Consider the following 14,792-nt stretch of genomic DNA (forward strand, 5'->3'; position numbering starts at 1 on the left):
ACCTAAAAACCTCTCCCAGGGCCTCCCCTTGCGTTTGTTGAGGGGTTACGCTTCAACACCTGCACCACTGGTTCCCTAGCCCACTTTGTTGAGAACAAATCCTATCTAACATCTAAAGCCTGAGTACAGCTTTTTCTCACTTGCCCCAAGCACTGGAACGTGCTGCCATAGAAACCTAGGCCATCATAATTCCTTTTAATTTTAAAGAATTCTGAAAATTATTCACAGTATACGCTTCCTAGATAAAGACGTCCCTCATTAAAAATTTACTGAAATTATCACCGTCTCTCTTAACCAGACATTCCGTAACACAAAATTTTTTCCTCATCTCCATGGGCTTGAATTTCCCTCTCATTTTCTCCAGCCTTAAAGAGCTTCCTGAAATGAGGATGTAGCCATTTTGGCCTCAATAAATCCTTGCTGGATGCAGGTCTGTAGCCTACACACATTATATGTGATCCTGCTGGTTTTTGTTTTTTTTTTTTTGGCTGGATTTTGATCCCTTTCCTGCCTCAAGTATTTTGATACTTTGGGAGCCTGCACCCAGCCTGTCTTGAAAGCTGGACAGTACTGAAGAGAAATGCTCAAATGCAACTTAAACGGACTGGAAACTCTCCCCCTATTCATCATCATCCCCGTGCTATTTGAGCGAGTCTCTTCTAAAGGGAGCTCTCTTCTAATGCGAGATGCAGAGGAGCAGTCCCTCTGGTTCTTCTCAAGCTGTGACAGGCTGTATGACCACTGAGATGGAAAAAGTTTGCAAGTCATCTAGTTCAAAGCACGCAAAAATAGCAGAGCTGTGCTTTCAACGAGGCTGCTCTTCTGTTCCAGTTTGATGCCAGCTTGTGAGAGCAAATTGAGTAGCGCAAGACAATCAAGATTTAATCCATTTACAGAATTTCATTTGCATGAATTTTGATTTGAAAGGGTTTGTGCTACATGCATACGTCATGACTTGTCATTGCTGCCTGCACTGACACCGCATTATGTGAGCATTCTTATTCCAGAGACTGGCTACATTGATAAAATCACTTAGTACAGCTGACCAAGCTAAAAATACATATATATTTTAAAAGGGCTGTCTTTTGGCTCAAGGATCCTGCATACATGCCATTCTTACTTTGCAATGCTGCTGCTTCCAATGCTATTTTATAGCTGCTAGTTTGGGAAAGCCGATTTCAAACAATGGGTTACTTCCCAACAGTTTCCTTTGATGGTTCTTCATTCACTAGTCAGAGTAAGAGATTAGTTAAAAATGCTGGATGTTTCCAGGCTGTCTGATCTGCTGTGTCAGCCAACAAATAATACATAACAGAGTATTTCTCAGAGCTGAGCTCTTTTAACCGATGGTGACTATGGTGATATCCAGAGAAGAATAATTTAAAATGGCAGATATTTGAAATTAACAGATATCATATTTGCACAGTCATTTATTATTAGTGACAAGCAGTTCTGAGCTTTCAACGTTGCTTGCCTGACCTATTTGCAGTATTCTAGGAACAACAACAAGGAATCCTAAAATGAGAGTGTCTGCTCCTTCTGATGTCTGGAAATCTCCAGGGCTTGTGGGTTTTATCACTCTCTTTGTACATTTACTTACGTTTCTTGCTCTCAAGGCAAGACACTTTTCAGGCAAACAGGATACTAAATGGTCTATGAACCTGGTGCCGAAGATACTGCAGGCAATTTTGCTCTTAACACGCATGAAATACGTGCAAAATCTCTTACTTTCACTGAAACCCAAAAGAGACCTGGTATCTGCTTGTACCTGCAGAAGCCTGTCCCAAACTATCCTTATGTGCATAAACTCAATTCAAAAAAGACTGAAATGATGTGGGGTCTGGCTGTATGTTAAGCCTATGTGATCTCTTTCAATGTCAAGCTTCGAGCCTCACGATGCAGTATGGGATCATATATGATTTGGGGACTGCTTTTTTGTGGCATGCATTTAATTTGACCTAGCTTCATTTGCCTGTATTAGTCACTCCTATGCTCCGCTGAGCTGAAAGTGACAGCCACAAAGAGAAAATACCACTGCCTGCCAATCTGGCACAAAAATTACTGTAACTGAAAGTTCAGAAATTCTGGAGGTTTGGTTTAGATGCAAGGGAATAATACTGTTCTCTTATTAAAAACCATACAGTCACACATTAGTGCCAAACCTGCTCGCCATCATCATCTGCTTTGGGAAACCGCACAGAGGAATATTTACATAAGGATGAAGCTAACCTTTCTCCTCCTTGTTTAAAAAAATAATAATCACAATCTCAGCGCTGCTTGAGAATTTATTTGAAATGCAATTCATCGTTCATCCTTCGCTACCAATTAGGCTTGGCCTGCTTGGTATGTTATGCGTGGATGTGCTGAACAAGTGCTATATTTCAGCCGCACACTGCCTCTTTAGTGATGGTTCATGTCATGTTCAATGCAGGTGTTCGGGCCTGCGGTACACAGATTGGCTTGACAGGTTGTGGAGAAGAAGGGGGAGCTGTTGCTTGTAATACAAGGAGAAACCAAAACCACAAGGCTAAGTTTGCAACGGCATCTGATGAGCTAATAAGCGGAGCAGTGGCTTTTCACGATCCCCAGGCACACCAGAGGCGAGGCATGGGTAGTGGCTCCCCAGAGGATTTTCATTTCGGGTATCCCACACTGTCCTCGCTGGGCCTCCCGCTCCGCCAGCCTCAGCATCACCACCTGCTAACAAACTATGCTCCTCCTGCCCCTGCCTGGCTCATTCTGCACGGAAAGTCCTCTAGAGAATGTGGCTCTCCCTTTTCTTACTCCACTCAAGCCTGGGGCACAGCCCACTTGGCAAATGGTGCTGGGGACCCATCCCTTCTGCAAAGCATCAGTGCCCCAAGCAGAAGAGGCATCCCAAGGGCAGCAGGAGATGCTTGTTCCTGCTAAGGTTTCATAACCAAATCGTGGCCTGCTAACACCAGCTGGTGCCCTGTTTCTGGTAGCTCCGAGGTACATCAGTTACATGCGTGTGTATACACATACACGTGCACGCACCTCCCTGCTGCAGCTCACAGGATGCCAGACCTGTGTGTCTGTACCAAGGGCACTGTGGGCTACTGAAAAATAAAAAAAAAAGATGCTGAAACCAAAATCTCAGAATAACTCAGAGATGGTGGCTCTGTGTTTTGTTTAAGCATTGACCAAACGGAGTGAGGATTTGCATTTGGTGAATAGTGAGATCTTGCACCTGGGATGGAATAACCCCATGCAACTGTGCAGGCTGGGTGCCAGCTGGGGAGAAAGTTGCTCTGCAGAAAAGCCCTTGGGGAACACGAGCCAGCAAGGCACCCAAGCAGTGCTGAAGGCTAATGGCATCCTGGGCTGCATTAGGTAATGCATCACAGCAGACTGAAGTAATTATTTCCTTCCCTGTGGCATTTGTGAGATTGGATCAGAAGTGCTGCTTCCAGTTTTGCGCTCCCCAGTACCAGAAAGATGATGACAAACTGGTGAAGGGCAAGTGGAGGCCACTGAGATGGTGGGGGGACATACTATTATGAAAAGTCAGAGACAGGGGCATTCATTCAGCCTTTCCCCCTCCAGGCTAAGGAGGAGGTACCTGACTGCCATCTTCAGCTACCCAATGGGTAACTGGAAAAAAGATGGCACTGGGCTTTTCTCAGTTGCAATGGGCAATGGGCAGCAAGGGAAATTCTGATTGAACAGATATCGTGAAAAAAATCTTTATAAGCAGTGGTGCAGCACCAAAACATGAACCTGGGGAGTGGTGAAATATCCACCCTTGGAAATACTCAAAGCTCAGCTGGACACAGCCCTGAGCAACGTGCTCTGTATCTGAAGCTGGCCTCGTGGTGAGCAGGAGGGGGGATGAGCTGACCTCGGAAGGCAAGGTCCTTTCTCACCTGAATTCTGTGATCCTAAAGTGCCTCACGATATGTGCGCCAAGATCCGAGGAGCTCTTCACATCTCATCACTGGTGTCAGGTATCGTTAACACTTTCATCAGCTGGAACGCTGCCGAGCTGACTCAAACACTGAAAGCCTTGTCTAAACACAATTATAAAGGCACATGGCACTTTCTGTGTATCTCAATTAGCCTTGTGCCATGCGTGATGACATTCAAAATTAGCTGACTTGGAGGCCTGTTCCCTACTCAATTCAGAGTTTTTACTGAGCTTGCCTGGTGTGCCGTGAAGCCTACTGAGGCTTACAATGTGAGGCCCTCCCTCAGAGGCACATTAACCAACGTTAGAATTTTAGCAGAATCAAAGCAACGCTCACACAGTACAACCCTAATGAATCAAACCCTAAAAGATGAATGCCTTTTAGGAGCACACATCACAGAGAGCTCCACAGACATCTCTTCTTTCATTGTTCTGCTCTTAGGACATAAGGGGAGCAGCAGGTAATGACATCTCTCCCACACTGGCTCCTATTGCTGTAGTGCAAAGTGCAGGCTCCTATCGCCTCTGTAATCCTGTTTGGGAAGCTCTGCCGCAGCATTTACGTTCTTATCTTTGTTTAGTCAATGCTGGCAGAAAAAGCGTCAACAAATAATCACCACTGTACAGCTTGGCACTACTGAGATGCTGCCATTTGTGTTCCCGCTGATTTTTATTCGCAGCCTCTAATGCTGGAGACAATCTTAGAAAGCAGATACAGCCCGGTAAGTGATGCAACTGGCAAACGGATGTTTTTACGAGCCTACTCTTTGTGCTACAATGAATGCTGAACGGGCCAACGCAAGCAATGAGAGAATCAGGCTAAATATGAAAACATCAATGTAGTAATTTCTCTGGAACTATTCAGGGTGATTTCTCCTCATTTCCTGCCTTAGACCTTGCATTAGGAGACACTGAACAGCCTCATGTGACCAATTTGGAGATATGTGGTCTATACAAACAGACACCCACCTTGATTACGTGGTCCCCTGACGCTCAGGGAAGGACAGCGACAGACTCTTCCACCAGGCACTGCAGAGCAGGAGCCCAACAAAAAGGGCTCCACACCAGCCTTGGAGCAGTCCCTCTTCTCTGGGAACCAGGTGGGGAGAGTGACGGGCACATCTGCCTAAGCTAAAGGCAATGTGCATGTTCACCTACTGCTCAAAAGGAGTTAAAATGGAGCTGCCGCCCCAGACTCGCAGAAGGAAGGAGGCAGAATAAAAGCCCATTGTTTTGTTTATTCCTTACAAAGCTGATGGCTATTAAGCAAAGCATGACAGAGAAATTACTACCCACCCAACTTCCAAAAATACTAGGAACGAGAGCCGACTTGAAGCGAACATTATATTCGACAATGCCAGTGAGCTGCATGACTCCGGAGAGCAACCGCAAGCCTGAGCTGCTCGAGCCTGTTTCTGATTATGCAGCTGGGATGCTGCGCCCAGCGACTGTCTCCAGCCCATGGCCTTCCTGCCGGAGGAAAGGCTCAGCTAACTGCAGCGGTCATAAATCTCCCCACCGAAAGGTGATTAACTCGAAACCCCCTGTTGTTCTGTCAGGAAGCCATAGAAGGGCCGCAAATCCAGTCAGTCACATCTTGCAGATATGTATCTGAGGAGAATACATGGCAATCGCTGATATATGGAAACTGCTGCACTGTGTCTTCGGACAGCTTACACAAGTATCGCTTTCCAAATTAACATTCTTGCCATCTGATTCTCATTAGGCTCACTCAACTGTTCCGTTCATCTTCCATTTTCCTCCCAAGGGATCAACATTGATTTTTTATCTTGCGCACACACAGGAAGGTCACGATGATTCCTACGGAGTGGACTCATTCAATAAGGAACTACGCTATTAAACCCGACTTGACGTTATTGTCAATAGAGCTGAGCTGCCACAACGCTGGCTATTTTTTAAGAGAATTTCAGTGCAACTCTCCTGATTCCAGCGACATCCATCACACCACCCCGTGATACACACAAGTCACTTGACAACTCATTAAAATATATATAAGAAATGGAGGTCAGCCCTACTAACATTCAAACTGCACATCTAATTTAAAAAATAATACAACTCAATATAATTACAAAAATGCTTCTGGGAATAGAGTATCTTCGACAGAAAAAGGAGAGGGGAAGAAAGGACTGCAGGTGGGCCTGCAAGGCATTTTAGCTGGACACTGAGTTTCAGGTCATACAGGAGGAGAGCATGATCATTGTCACTAGTGGTCTGGGCGTCCAGCCTGTGCACAAAAGAGGCAAGAACTGTTTTGGGTTAAAGTCCTACTTACAGTGACTTTGGGGGCTGCTCCCTTCCTCCCGAGAGCCCTCTCCTAAACCCATCACACTCCAGCGTAACGGGGTGAGATGGTTCCTCCCACATCTCCTGCTGCTGGAGGGCTGCTCCAGAACCTCTCTGCTAGGATGGCTCTGATTTAACCCTCTTAAATCTCCAGTACCAACATATAGCAGGTAAATATAAGCATCACCCTTTACTCAACGCAGCTTTTTGCCCTCTAAGTTTACTATTTGTTTCCACATTTAGCTGCAGACAGCAAATGTCTCCCTTCCCAGACTTTGTTTTGCTACCCTGAAAAGTCAGACTCTTCTAGTCTCTCCCTTCCCCGACCATTGTACATGTTAATTCCCCCACCTCTTTTTCCAGCCAGGGCTTCTCTCTTCAGCCTTTTGGCAAAAATATAGGCAAAAGTCACAGGAGCAATATGACACAGCAGCTCATTGATAGTCTGGAGCTTTACAGCAGCACAAGGAAGAGAAGAAAAATGCAAGAGGAGTCTTCTCAACACATAAAAAATGTCACAAACAGGAAACCTATACTAAGTCCCTGCCTAAGGAGTCGCATTTTCCAAACTGCTGAGGAGTTCCTCCTGATTTCTTGGTTCTGGATGGTTTGAGTGTTTTCAGATCCTCTTTCAACACCACTGGAAAAAGCTTCTGACCTAAGTGCACTTTCAGATTCTTTGTAGTGAATTTTGCCTTTCTTGGATGAAATAGCAAATAAATAGCATTGAAAGAGCCGTCTGCTGCAAATCAAGGCTGGGCTCATCTGCAGAAATCTACGAGGCAGAGAAGGATGGAAAAGAAGAAACAATCTGTTGTGGCTGTGTGGCCAGCAAACAATGGCTGAGAAAAGTGATTTTGTCTGTGGTCTATGCTTTACCTTGGTGTTTCAAAGTAAGCAGCTCCGTGCTTTTTGCAGCCTCTTCTACACCCTTACATCTTCTTCCCCTCCCCTTTCCTGTTACACACCTACATGTCACCATTCACTTGTTCCCACATGCACTGGAGAACTGCAGTGCTGAACAGAAAGAAGATTGTGAGAAAACTTGCTAACAGCATCCCCACCTCCCCTAGTATTTCTAGGGAATACTTATGGGGCGGGCTAAACTGTTTGAATGTTTTGTACTGGCAGAGTGGTCCAAAAATATCCTGCTGGAGAGTAGGTCTTAGCAAACAGTTTCTTAATGCATCCTTCCAGTGTTTTCTCGTACACTCCATATTAGGTAGACCTAAGAGAGTCCCAGACTGTAGCTCTCCAAGCTGCATCACCGAAGACGTCACTGGTCTTCCTTTGGGTTGCTAGAATCTCCCGTTGACTGTCACTATTACTTACTTAATTAAAAAGAAGAAAAAAAAAAAAAAGGCACTTTGTTCAAGGTTGCTCCATTTCTGGAAAGACTTGTAATGACTGTCTACTCTAATGCTTTTTCTACCTTTAGGTCTGTCATCTCTCTCCTTAAAAATCCAAAACGCGTCTCACCAGGGGAAACTGCAGAACTGTGCTGGCACAACGATGTTCTGCTTGCACTGAGTCTGCAGAGCAGAAGGATACACTCACTGTCAGAGCAGAAAGGAAGCACCCTCCCTCCCTCCCCCCGCAAAAAGCTATTTTTTGCAGGCGTTGTCATATCTTATCCCCAGGAAGAGAAGAGGGCTGTGCTAGAAAGTCTTCAGATTCACATTTGCTCCTGTTTACTCTGTCCTTCAGAGCACGGCTATAACAATTCATCAATACAACGGAGGGGAACTCACAACTTACAGGCAAGGCAGACTCCTCTAATGAAAACAAATCCTTGGGAGAGGAAGAAGTAGTTCACAGATCTGCCTTCTAAATCCCACTCCCACTGCAATAATGTTTTCATCACTACTTACATTTAGGGACACGAGGGTACTCAGAGCAGTAAAGCGCATCGTTTGGGCTGAACAGTCGCAGCACTGTGCCCAAAACAATTTGTGGTCTAAAAGCCCAAGTGGACAGAGCACCACAGGATTCAAGACGCATAATTAAAAAAATAAGATCTCGTGCTTACAGAGAGCTTGTCATCTGAAAGTATGCACAGATATTAATTAAGCTCCGCTAACCCCAGATGAAGTGGATTAGTAGTTTCATCCCTGTTTTATGGAGGTTTAGAGGGAAGCATGACATACAGCCACAGCTGACACTGCGGCGGAGCTGGAGCCGGCCGTGGAGGGGATGTGAGTGCCAGGGCTCCACCTCCTCCCCAGCCCTGCTCCGTGAATTGCCTTCAATGGGAAATGAAGGAGTTGCACTTCTCTGCTGTCTGGAAGAGGAAGGACCCACCCTGCCGCGTAACGGTAGCAAGGACCCGGCCTGAAGAGTTTTGGTAGAAAAACATGACACACATAAGCAAGAAACACATTTAAAGTTAAGAAAAATGTCGCGACGTACTTACAGCTTGGAAATGCATTGCTCAAGAACATAAAATGAGTCCACGGATTGAAAGATTTAACAAAAAAATAATTTAACTAGGAAAGCTGCAACATTTTTGTATCTCAAAGAACAGTTTGACATTCATTTTGCAGTCATTATCTGCTGAAATTCAAGTTCTTATGACAGCAATTTCTCACAGATTCCCTCTGAATATTTGTAAATGCAGAAGCTGTGATAATGAAAACTCTACTCAGAATTTATCACGAAAGTAGTACACCTGTCCACTTAATTGAAATTACCTGGGCTCTAACTCTGCTTATCATCTGTGCCAGAACAAAAGCAGGGTGGCATCAAATGCAGCTAGAAAGAACTGTCTCCAGAACACATTAAATGGGTCATTCATTCCGTCTCTAGACGCAATTATCCACCTAATTACAATTAGGACAAATGCAGAGTTTCCTAACTGCAGAGGGATGCGTTTTAATTGTGATGTTCAATTCTCTGTACACAAATACAAAAAACCTGAGCAAGAAATGTCACTAGAAATTGGGAACAGACCATGACATACTTATCTGCAAAACAGCAAACAAACTGGATAAACTGTGGACATAAAGCAGCTCCTTAGATGATAAGTAACTGCATTAATGTGAAAACTCTGCTCTTTTGTTCCCACATTTAAGCACAGAAAGCATTTTAACTTCGGCTTTCAAGGTAAAAATGCTTTTAATTAGTGTCCTGGCTACCTTATGAGACATAGACCTTGGTATGATAAAGCTATGATAATTTAGCCTTGCCGAGAATCCTCCTCATGATTTATATGATTACTTCATGCCAGCATGAAACGAATCCCCAAGGAAGTAACGCATGTCATCCTTAAAAATATTAAGCAATCAAGCCATGTTTTTATTATGTGAATGGATGCCTTTGAAAACAAGGATGCATGCACCATACTGTGAGGTAAAATGAAATAAATGAACAGAAATAATTCATTTCCATGTTCTAATCAGTGCAAACTGTAGTCTTCAAATTATCCCGATGCTACCAAATGTGAGTCTGGAGACAATAGGTTGACTCGTCTACTAAAATGAACATGAAATTGCATCCTAAGTACACAATGAAGGCCAAATTAAACAGTCCAAGTCTCTTTGTAAAGATTTTTTTTTTATTCTGCTCTTGCATCCAACTGAACAATTAAGAAGAGTAGAAGACTTAAACAAAGCACTGGATAATTTTTAGAAGGCTCAAATCCAACCAAAAGCAAGGCACTTATCTTATACAAAAGGACCATAATCTACATAAAAACTTGTTCTTAGTCAAACTCTTCAGCTTCTAGCATTACCAGCAGAGAGAAATTTGTGTTCCATCGGCTAAAAGGATGTCTCTGGCAAGCAGAATGAAAAATATATATCAAAGACTAGAACTGTGAGCTTGCTGTATTCACAGACTGGGATGCCAGTTCTGCAAGGACCCAAGATAACACTGTTACACTGCTCATTGCTATCATAAATCACAATCCATTCATTAGAGCTTCTGACCTTTCAGAAAAAAAAGCCTAGCCCCTACAGGCACAAGAAGATGGAAAACGAGCTGTGGTAACGAGACGGGTAATACAAAACATTTGGAATAGAGCATTGTATTTGTATAGGCAGTAATTTACATGAGAAGACCACCATAGGACAGTAAGGCTTTTTTTAAACACTGATTCTATAGCACTGTGTTTGAAGCTAAGCTAAATATTAAACCTAACCACATTATTTCCTTTAGTTTGCTCTTCTTAAAAAGAAGCACAAAAAGCTCAGAGAGAGGCAACAGCAATAATGGAAGTAATGAAACTGGTTCTATGTTAGTTACCTATCAAATCATTAATGGGAAGGGGGATGAATAACAAACAGCAGTGTGCTATGTCTTCCAAAGGAAGAAGAGGGAACATGAAATGCATTGGTGTGTCTATGATGAGCAGCATTGGGAACATACGGAATTTATATACGAAGTTATACAGCACAAAGCAGACCTGTGAGTCGCCTTGCTGAAGGATATGGTGAATCTGAAAGCTAACATGGGCTCCAGAGAAGACAAGTTCAAGGAGAAATGCACTGTGACTTATGACTTACTAAACAAGTAAAACCTACATCCACCTCAGCAAGTCCCAAGTCATAATGTCAGGAAGTATACGCACTTGCCTTGCTCTCATTCTTTCCAAGGAGCTTCCTTATGGCTGCTGTTGAAGAAGTGGGTTAGATGAACCTTCTGTCTGACCCAGTACAGCAATGTCACTATTAAGTTTAGTATGTCCTTTAAGGACTTCTCCCTCGGACATACTTAAAACCCAGCTAGACGTGGTGCTGGCTGTGGACTGGAGGACCTCCAGAGGTCCCTTCCAACCTCAACAATTCCACAACACTGTTAGGTGGCTGTTACCTCCCCAAACTCCATTCACTATAGAACCTTCTCCAGAAGGAAACCTGGCCTGCCTGAAGAAAGGCCAAAATCTACGTTCATCTCAGGAAACAAAGGTCACAGAGCAGCCTACTGTCAATCTGTCAGCCCGTCTTAGCTGACTTGCATTCAGGTGAGTGGGAAGCATGTATTTCCAACTTCAGCTGGAAGGCACTTTATGACTCTACAGCCCCTTCTGTGTGGCTGCCAATCTTAAATTTCGTGGTATAGTTGGAAGTCTCCTTAAGAACAAGCAGAACTCATGATTAGCACAACTGGTGTTACCTGAAAAGTCATGTTCTGTTTGACTTGACTGGGCAGAAAATTAAAATGTTCACTAGATTATATCTTCCACCTATTAATGTGGTCATAATAGAACACCGGAATACATTATAAAGACTGCTTTCCAGTTTAACCTTGACAAAAATTCACCAAACGAAAACCAGTATCTATTAAAAACCAATATATATTTCATTTTATTTCCCTATCAAGCATAGGGGTCAGGCAGTGAAGACAGCTGTATGGTGTTCTGATAACAACCTTATCATCCTTGCCCCAGCCTTCAAGAGAATTGAGGGATCATTACAATCTTTCACTGCAATCTATAAGACTCAAGTATGAGTCAAGAAAATTCCTTTTTTCTTTGTTTCAGGGGTATTTTTTGTTGTTTTTGTTAAATTTGACATAGTGACAGAGATGAGGGTGCCCATTTCCTTCCCTTTTAAATACGTGACTTTCTTCTTCCCTTAACTAAAACGCGTCTTTGCAAGGAAGGCCCCAGGAAGAGCTTTATTTGGACAAGAATGGGACTGCTTTATCAAAGGGAGGGAAGATTGAAATGTGTGAGACAGAACGAGGAAAAATGTGGAAAGAAAGAGCCCAGCAAGTCTTACTTCCTACGGAGAACTGCGGTCCTGTAGCATGTGCAGTTTCGAAGGGTCTAAGCAGTGAGCTTTATACAGAAAGCACACACATTTGACAGCTATTGTAAACACCCTCCAGCCACAGTAAAACACATCTGTTTTCAGCTGTGCAGAGGAAGAGCTCGTGTTTACTATGGTGGTGACCCTTCCCTGTGTAAAACTTATTGACACCCGCTGGACGTGTTCATTGCTCAGTCCGTGCCCTTCATTTGGAGCCAGTAATGCTCCTCAAGTTGGAGCTTTCCAAATATAGCCCTGACAGCCTAGTTCTGAGAGCCCTGGGGAAGAGGCTTGACTACTTTGCTAATTGATGCTGCTACACCAGGGAGAGCCAGCACTGTCTACAGCAGAGTTTTCCCTTAAAGTGGACTAGGTCAGTTGGATGGTAATTGCACGAAGTCAGACAGTAGTTCTCATTACCAGACCTTCGTTCCCTAAATTATTACACGCCCACAACAGCATTATTACAGAGGGAAAACTAACTGCTCGTATTTTGCGGAAGACCAGCACCAAAACTGCATGTGTGAATTTAATGTCTTGCATAGTTTCAAGCTACTTGGAACTAGCTGATAATCTAGTTTGGCTTCTTGCATAACACAAGATGTGTATTTCCCTCAAGTAGGGGACAGAACAAACTGTGCTCAAGAACCTGTACTTTTATTAACAGTATGGCTAGCATTTTGATAATGCATACGAATCAGAAAGGATCCAGTCTCCTTTTGATGGCCTCAAAGAGATGCAGAATTTACCACTTGCTACACCGTGGCTTCAATTACCTAAACCCAGCCTAAGTTCTCCACGGGGACACTGTCTCACTCAGTACACAAGACAAATTCACTTAGCTAGCAGCCACTCAATATTTTATTTTTGCCCTTTCTATTTGATGCATAGCCATAAAAGCCTTGTTTACTGCACATGATTCAAGCTCTATTCTGAAGGCAGAATGATTAATTTCTTTACAGGCTTTTCTGTAGTGCTCATCAGATGCTTTGAACTTGCTCTGTGCAATTTCCTAGCTTTTGGAAAAGCACAGAAAGGAATGCCATTATGTGGCATCCTAGAGCTACTGCCATGCTTCACATCAGCAGGGATAGACCAGACCTTCGCTATCTTAGCTAGCAGGTGTAAACCATTGGCTGCATGCAGAGCCAAGCTAAAGGAGATGAGGCACACACTTAAGCAAGTGATTTTCACTGATATTTGCCCGCACCAGAATGGAAAGATTCGGGATTTTAAGGAGATCAAAGGCTATGCAGTAGAAGTACTCTCACAGGTTCATGTTTCCATGTGCCTCTCATAACACCAACCCCTTCTAATCCATCCTTTCCAATATGCCCACCCTTCTAGCCATACATCTCTGTCTCATTTATTAACCCAGTCTCACTCTTCTCACCAGTCCAGCCATAAACAGTGTTATTACCTCATTGTATCTAATTTGCTATCTTTGTTTCTATTATTCTCTTTTGAGTACATTTTTTCATTAACTTGCTCACAGAATCAGTAGCTGTCCCCTAAACTCCTCATCTCACTGACTTCTCTGCCTCTTCCTTGATTTTACTCCCTGAAGCTTACAGGGGATTGAGGGGAAGGAGCATTCACAGACTCTTTAGAGGTTTCAGAAATACATATCTAATAAGCATATACAGAATGTGGTTCTTGAGACTGTAACTTGGGCAACCTCAGGGATTTTCTTATGGATGGTAAAAAGCACATTAATATGTTATAAAAACCACTCACTCCTGACAAAACCTGGGGACATTAAAGCACTGTAAAGGTGTCACCGAAACCTCTAAAGTATTTTCTCTAGCCTCATTTTCAGAAACAGTTAAGCCATGTTGGGTGACATTTTCCAAAGTAAACTGGGCCAGAGCAGATGTGCATCTCAGAAAATGTTATTCCAAATGACTACAGTTTCAGAAAATTGCAAGCAAGTGAAATGGGAAGACACAGTATGTGGCTTTGCACATAAAATAAGACAAAAATGAAAGCTATTTGTATCGTGTTGGCATCTAACTTGATGGCTGCTCTGATACTGGTGACTTGTCTGAAGTCATGATACCATCTGAACAAAGCACATCTTCCTATCTTCACAGATTTTGTAAAGACTGGATCACAACAAAGCAATATTATTGCCCCATTAAGCATACAAGTCTGGTATATGCATAGCTGTTTTTTTGCTCAACTCCTGACATATGCATGAGCTATTCATCTGCTGGCTGTGCACTGAACTTTCATTATTACAACTCTCTCATCTCTTGCCTGTAGGTTCTACGATTTGGTCTCAATCATCACTTCACTGTACATTTGTCCTCTTGTGCATTGATACCCTGTCAGTTTTAGGGCCGCCTGCAATCCTAATCAGGCCCAGATTTATGTTAGGGAATACAAATCTGCTAGCAAAGACTTAAGGCAGTCACTAGGATATAGAATTCCTGTAAAAATTAAACTGTTCAAGAAAGTCTTCTAAAAATCCCAGAGAGACCCAGTAGGGGCTATGATTAATAAGATACGTCATTGAAGAAGTATGATTAGAAGTTCTGATTTCGTAAGAGAAGTGGGTTTTGGGCCTCCACAAAGCTCCTTGTGTAAAAATAATAAATAATAATAAAAAATGATAACAACAATTTGAAAGCTATTGGCCCTGAGTCTATAAAAAGGTTTGTTCTGGGGATGGTGCAATAGAAAGAATATTTGCCACAAAGGAAATGTTATAAAAACAAAACAAACAAACAAAAACCACACAGAAATAAACAAATGTGGAGTCACTGTCCCTACAAAAAGGTTGGAGTTAAGTAGCGGCTTAAGACTAC

General features: G+C 43.1%; 1 protein-coding gene across 2 annotated transcripts in view; it reads right to left on the reverse strand.

The window, feature by feature from the left end:
• TTC7A (tetratricopeptide repeat domain 7A) overlaps positions 1-14,792 on the reverse strand; it is a 162,769-nt gene that overhangs the window by 16,562 nt on the left and 131,415 nt on the right. The gene's annotated exons all lie outside the window — the stretch shown is intronic.

Source organism: Anas acuta, chromosome 3, assembly GCF_963932015.1.
Source record: "Anas acuta chromosome 3, bAnaAcu1.1, whole genome shotgun sequence".
Taxonomy (NCBI): domain Eukaryota; kingdom Metazoa; phylum Chordata; class Aves; order Anseriformes; family Anatidae; genus Anas; species Anas acuta.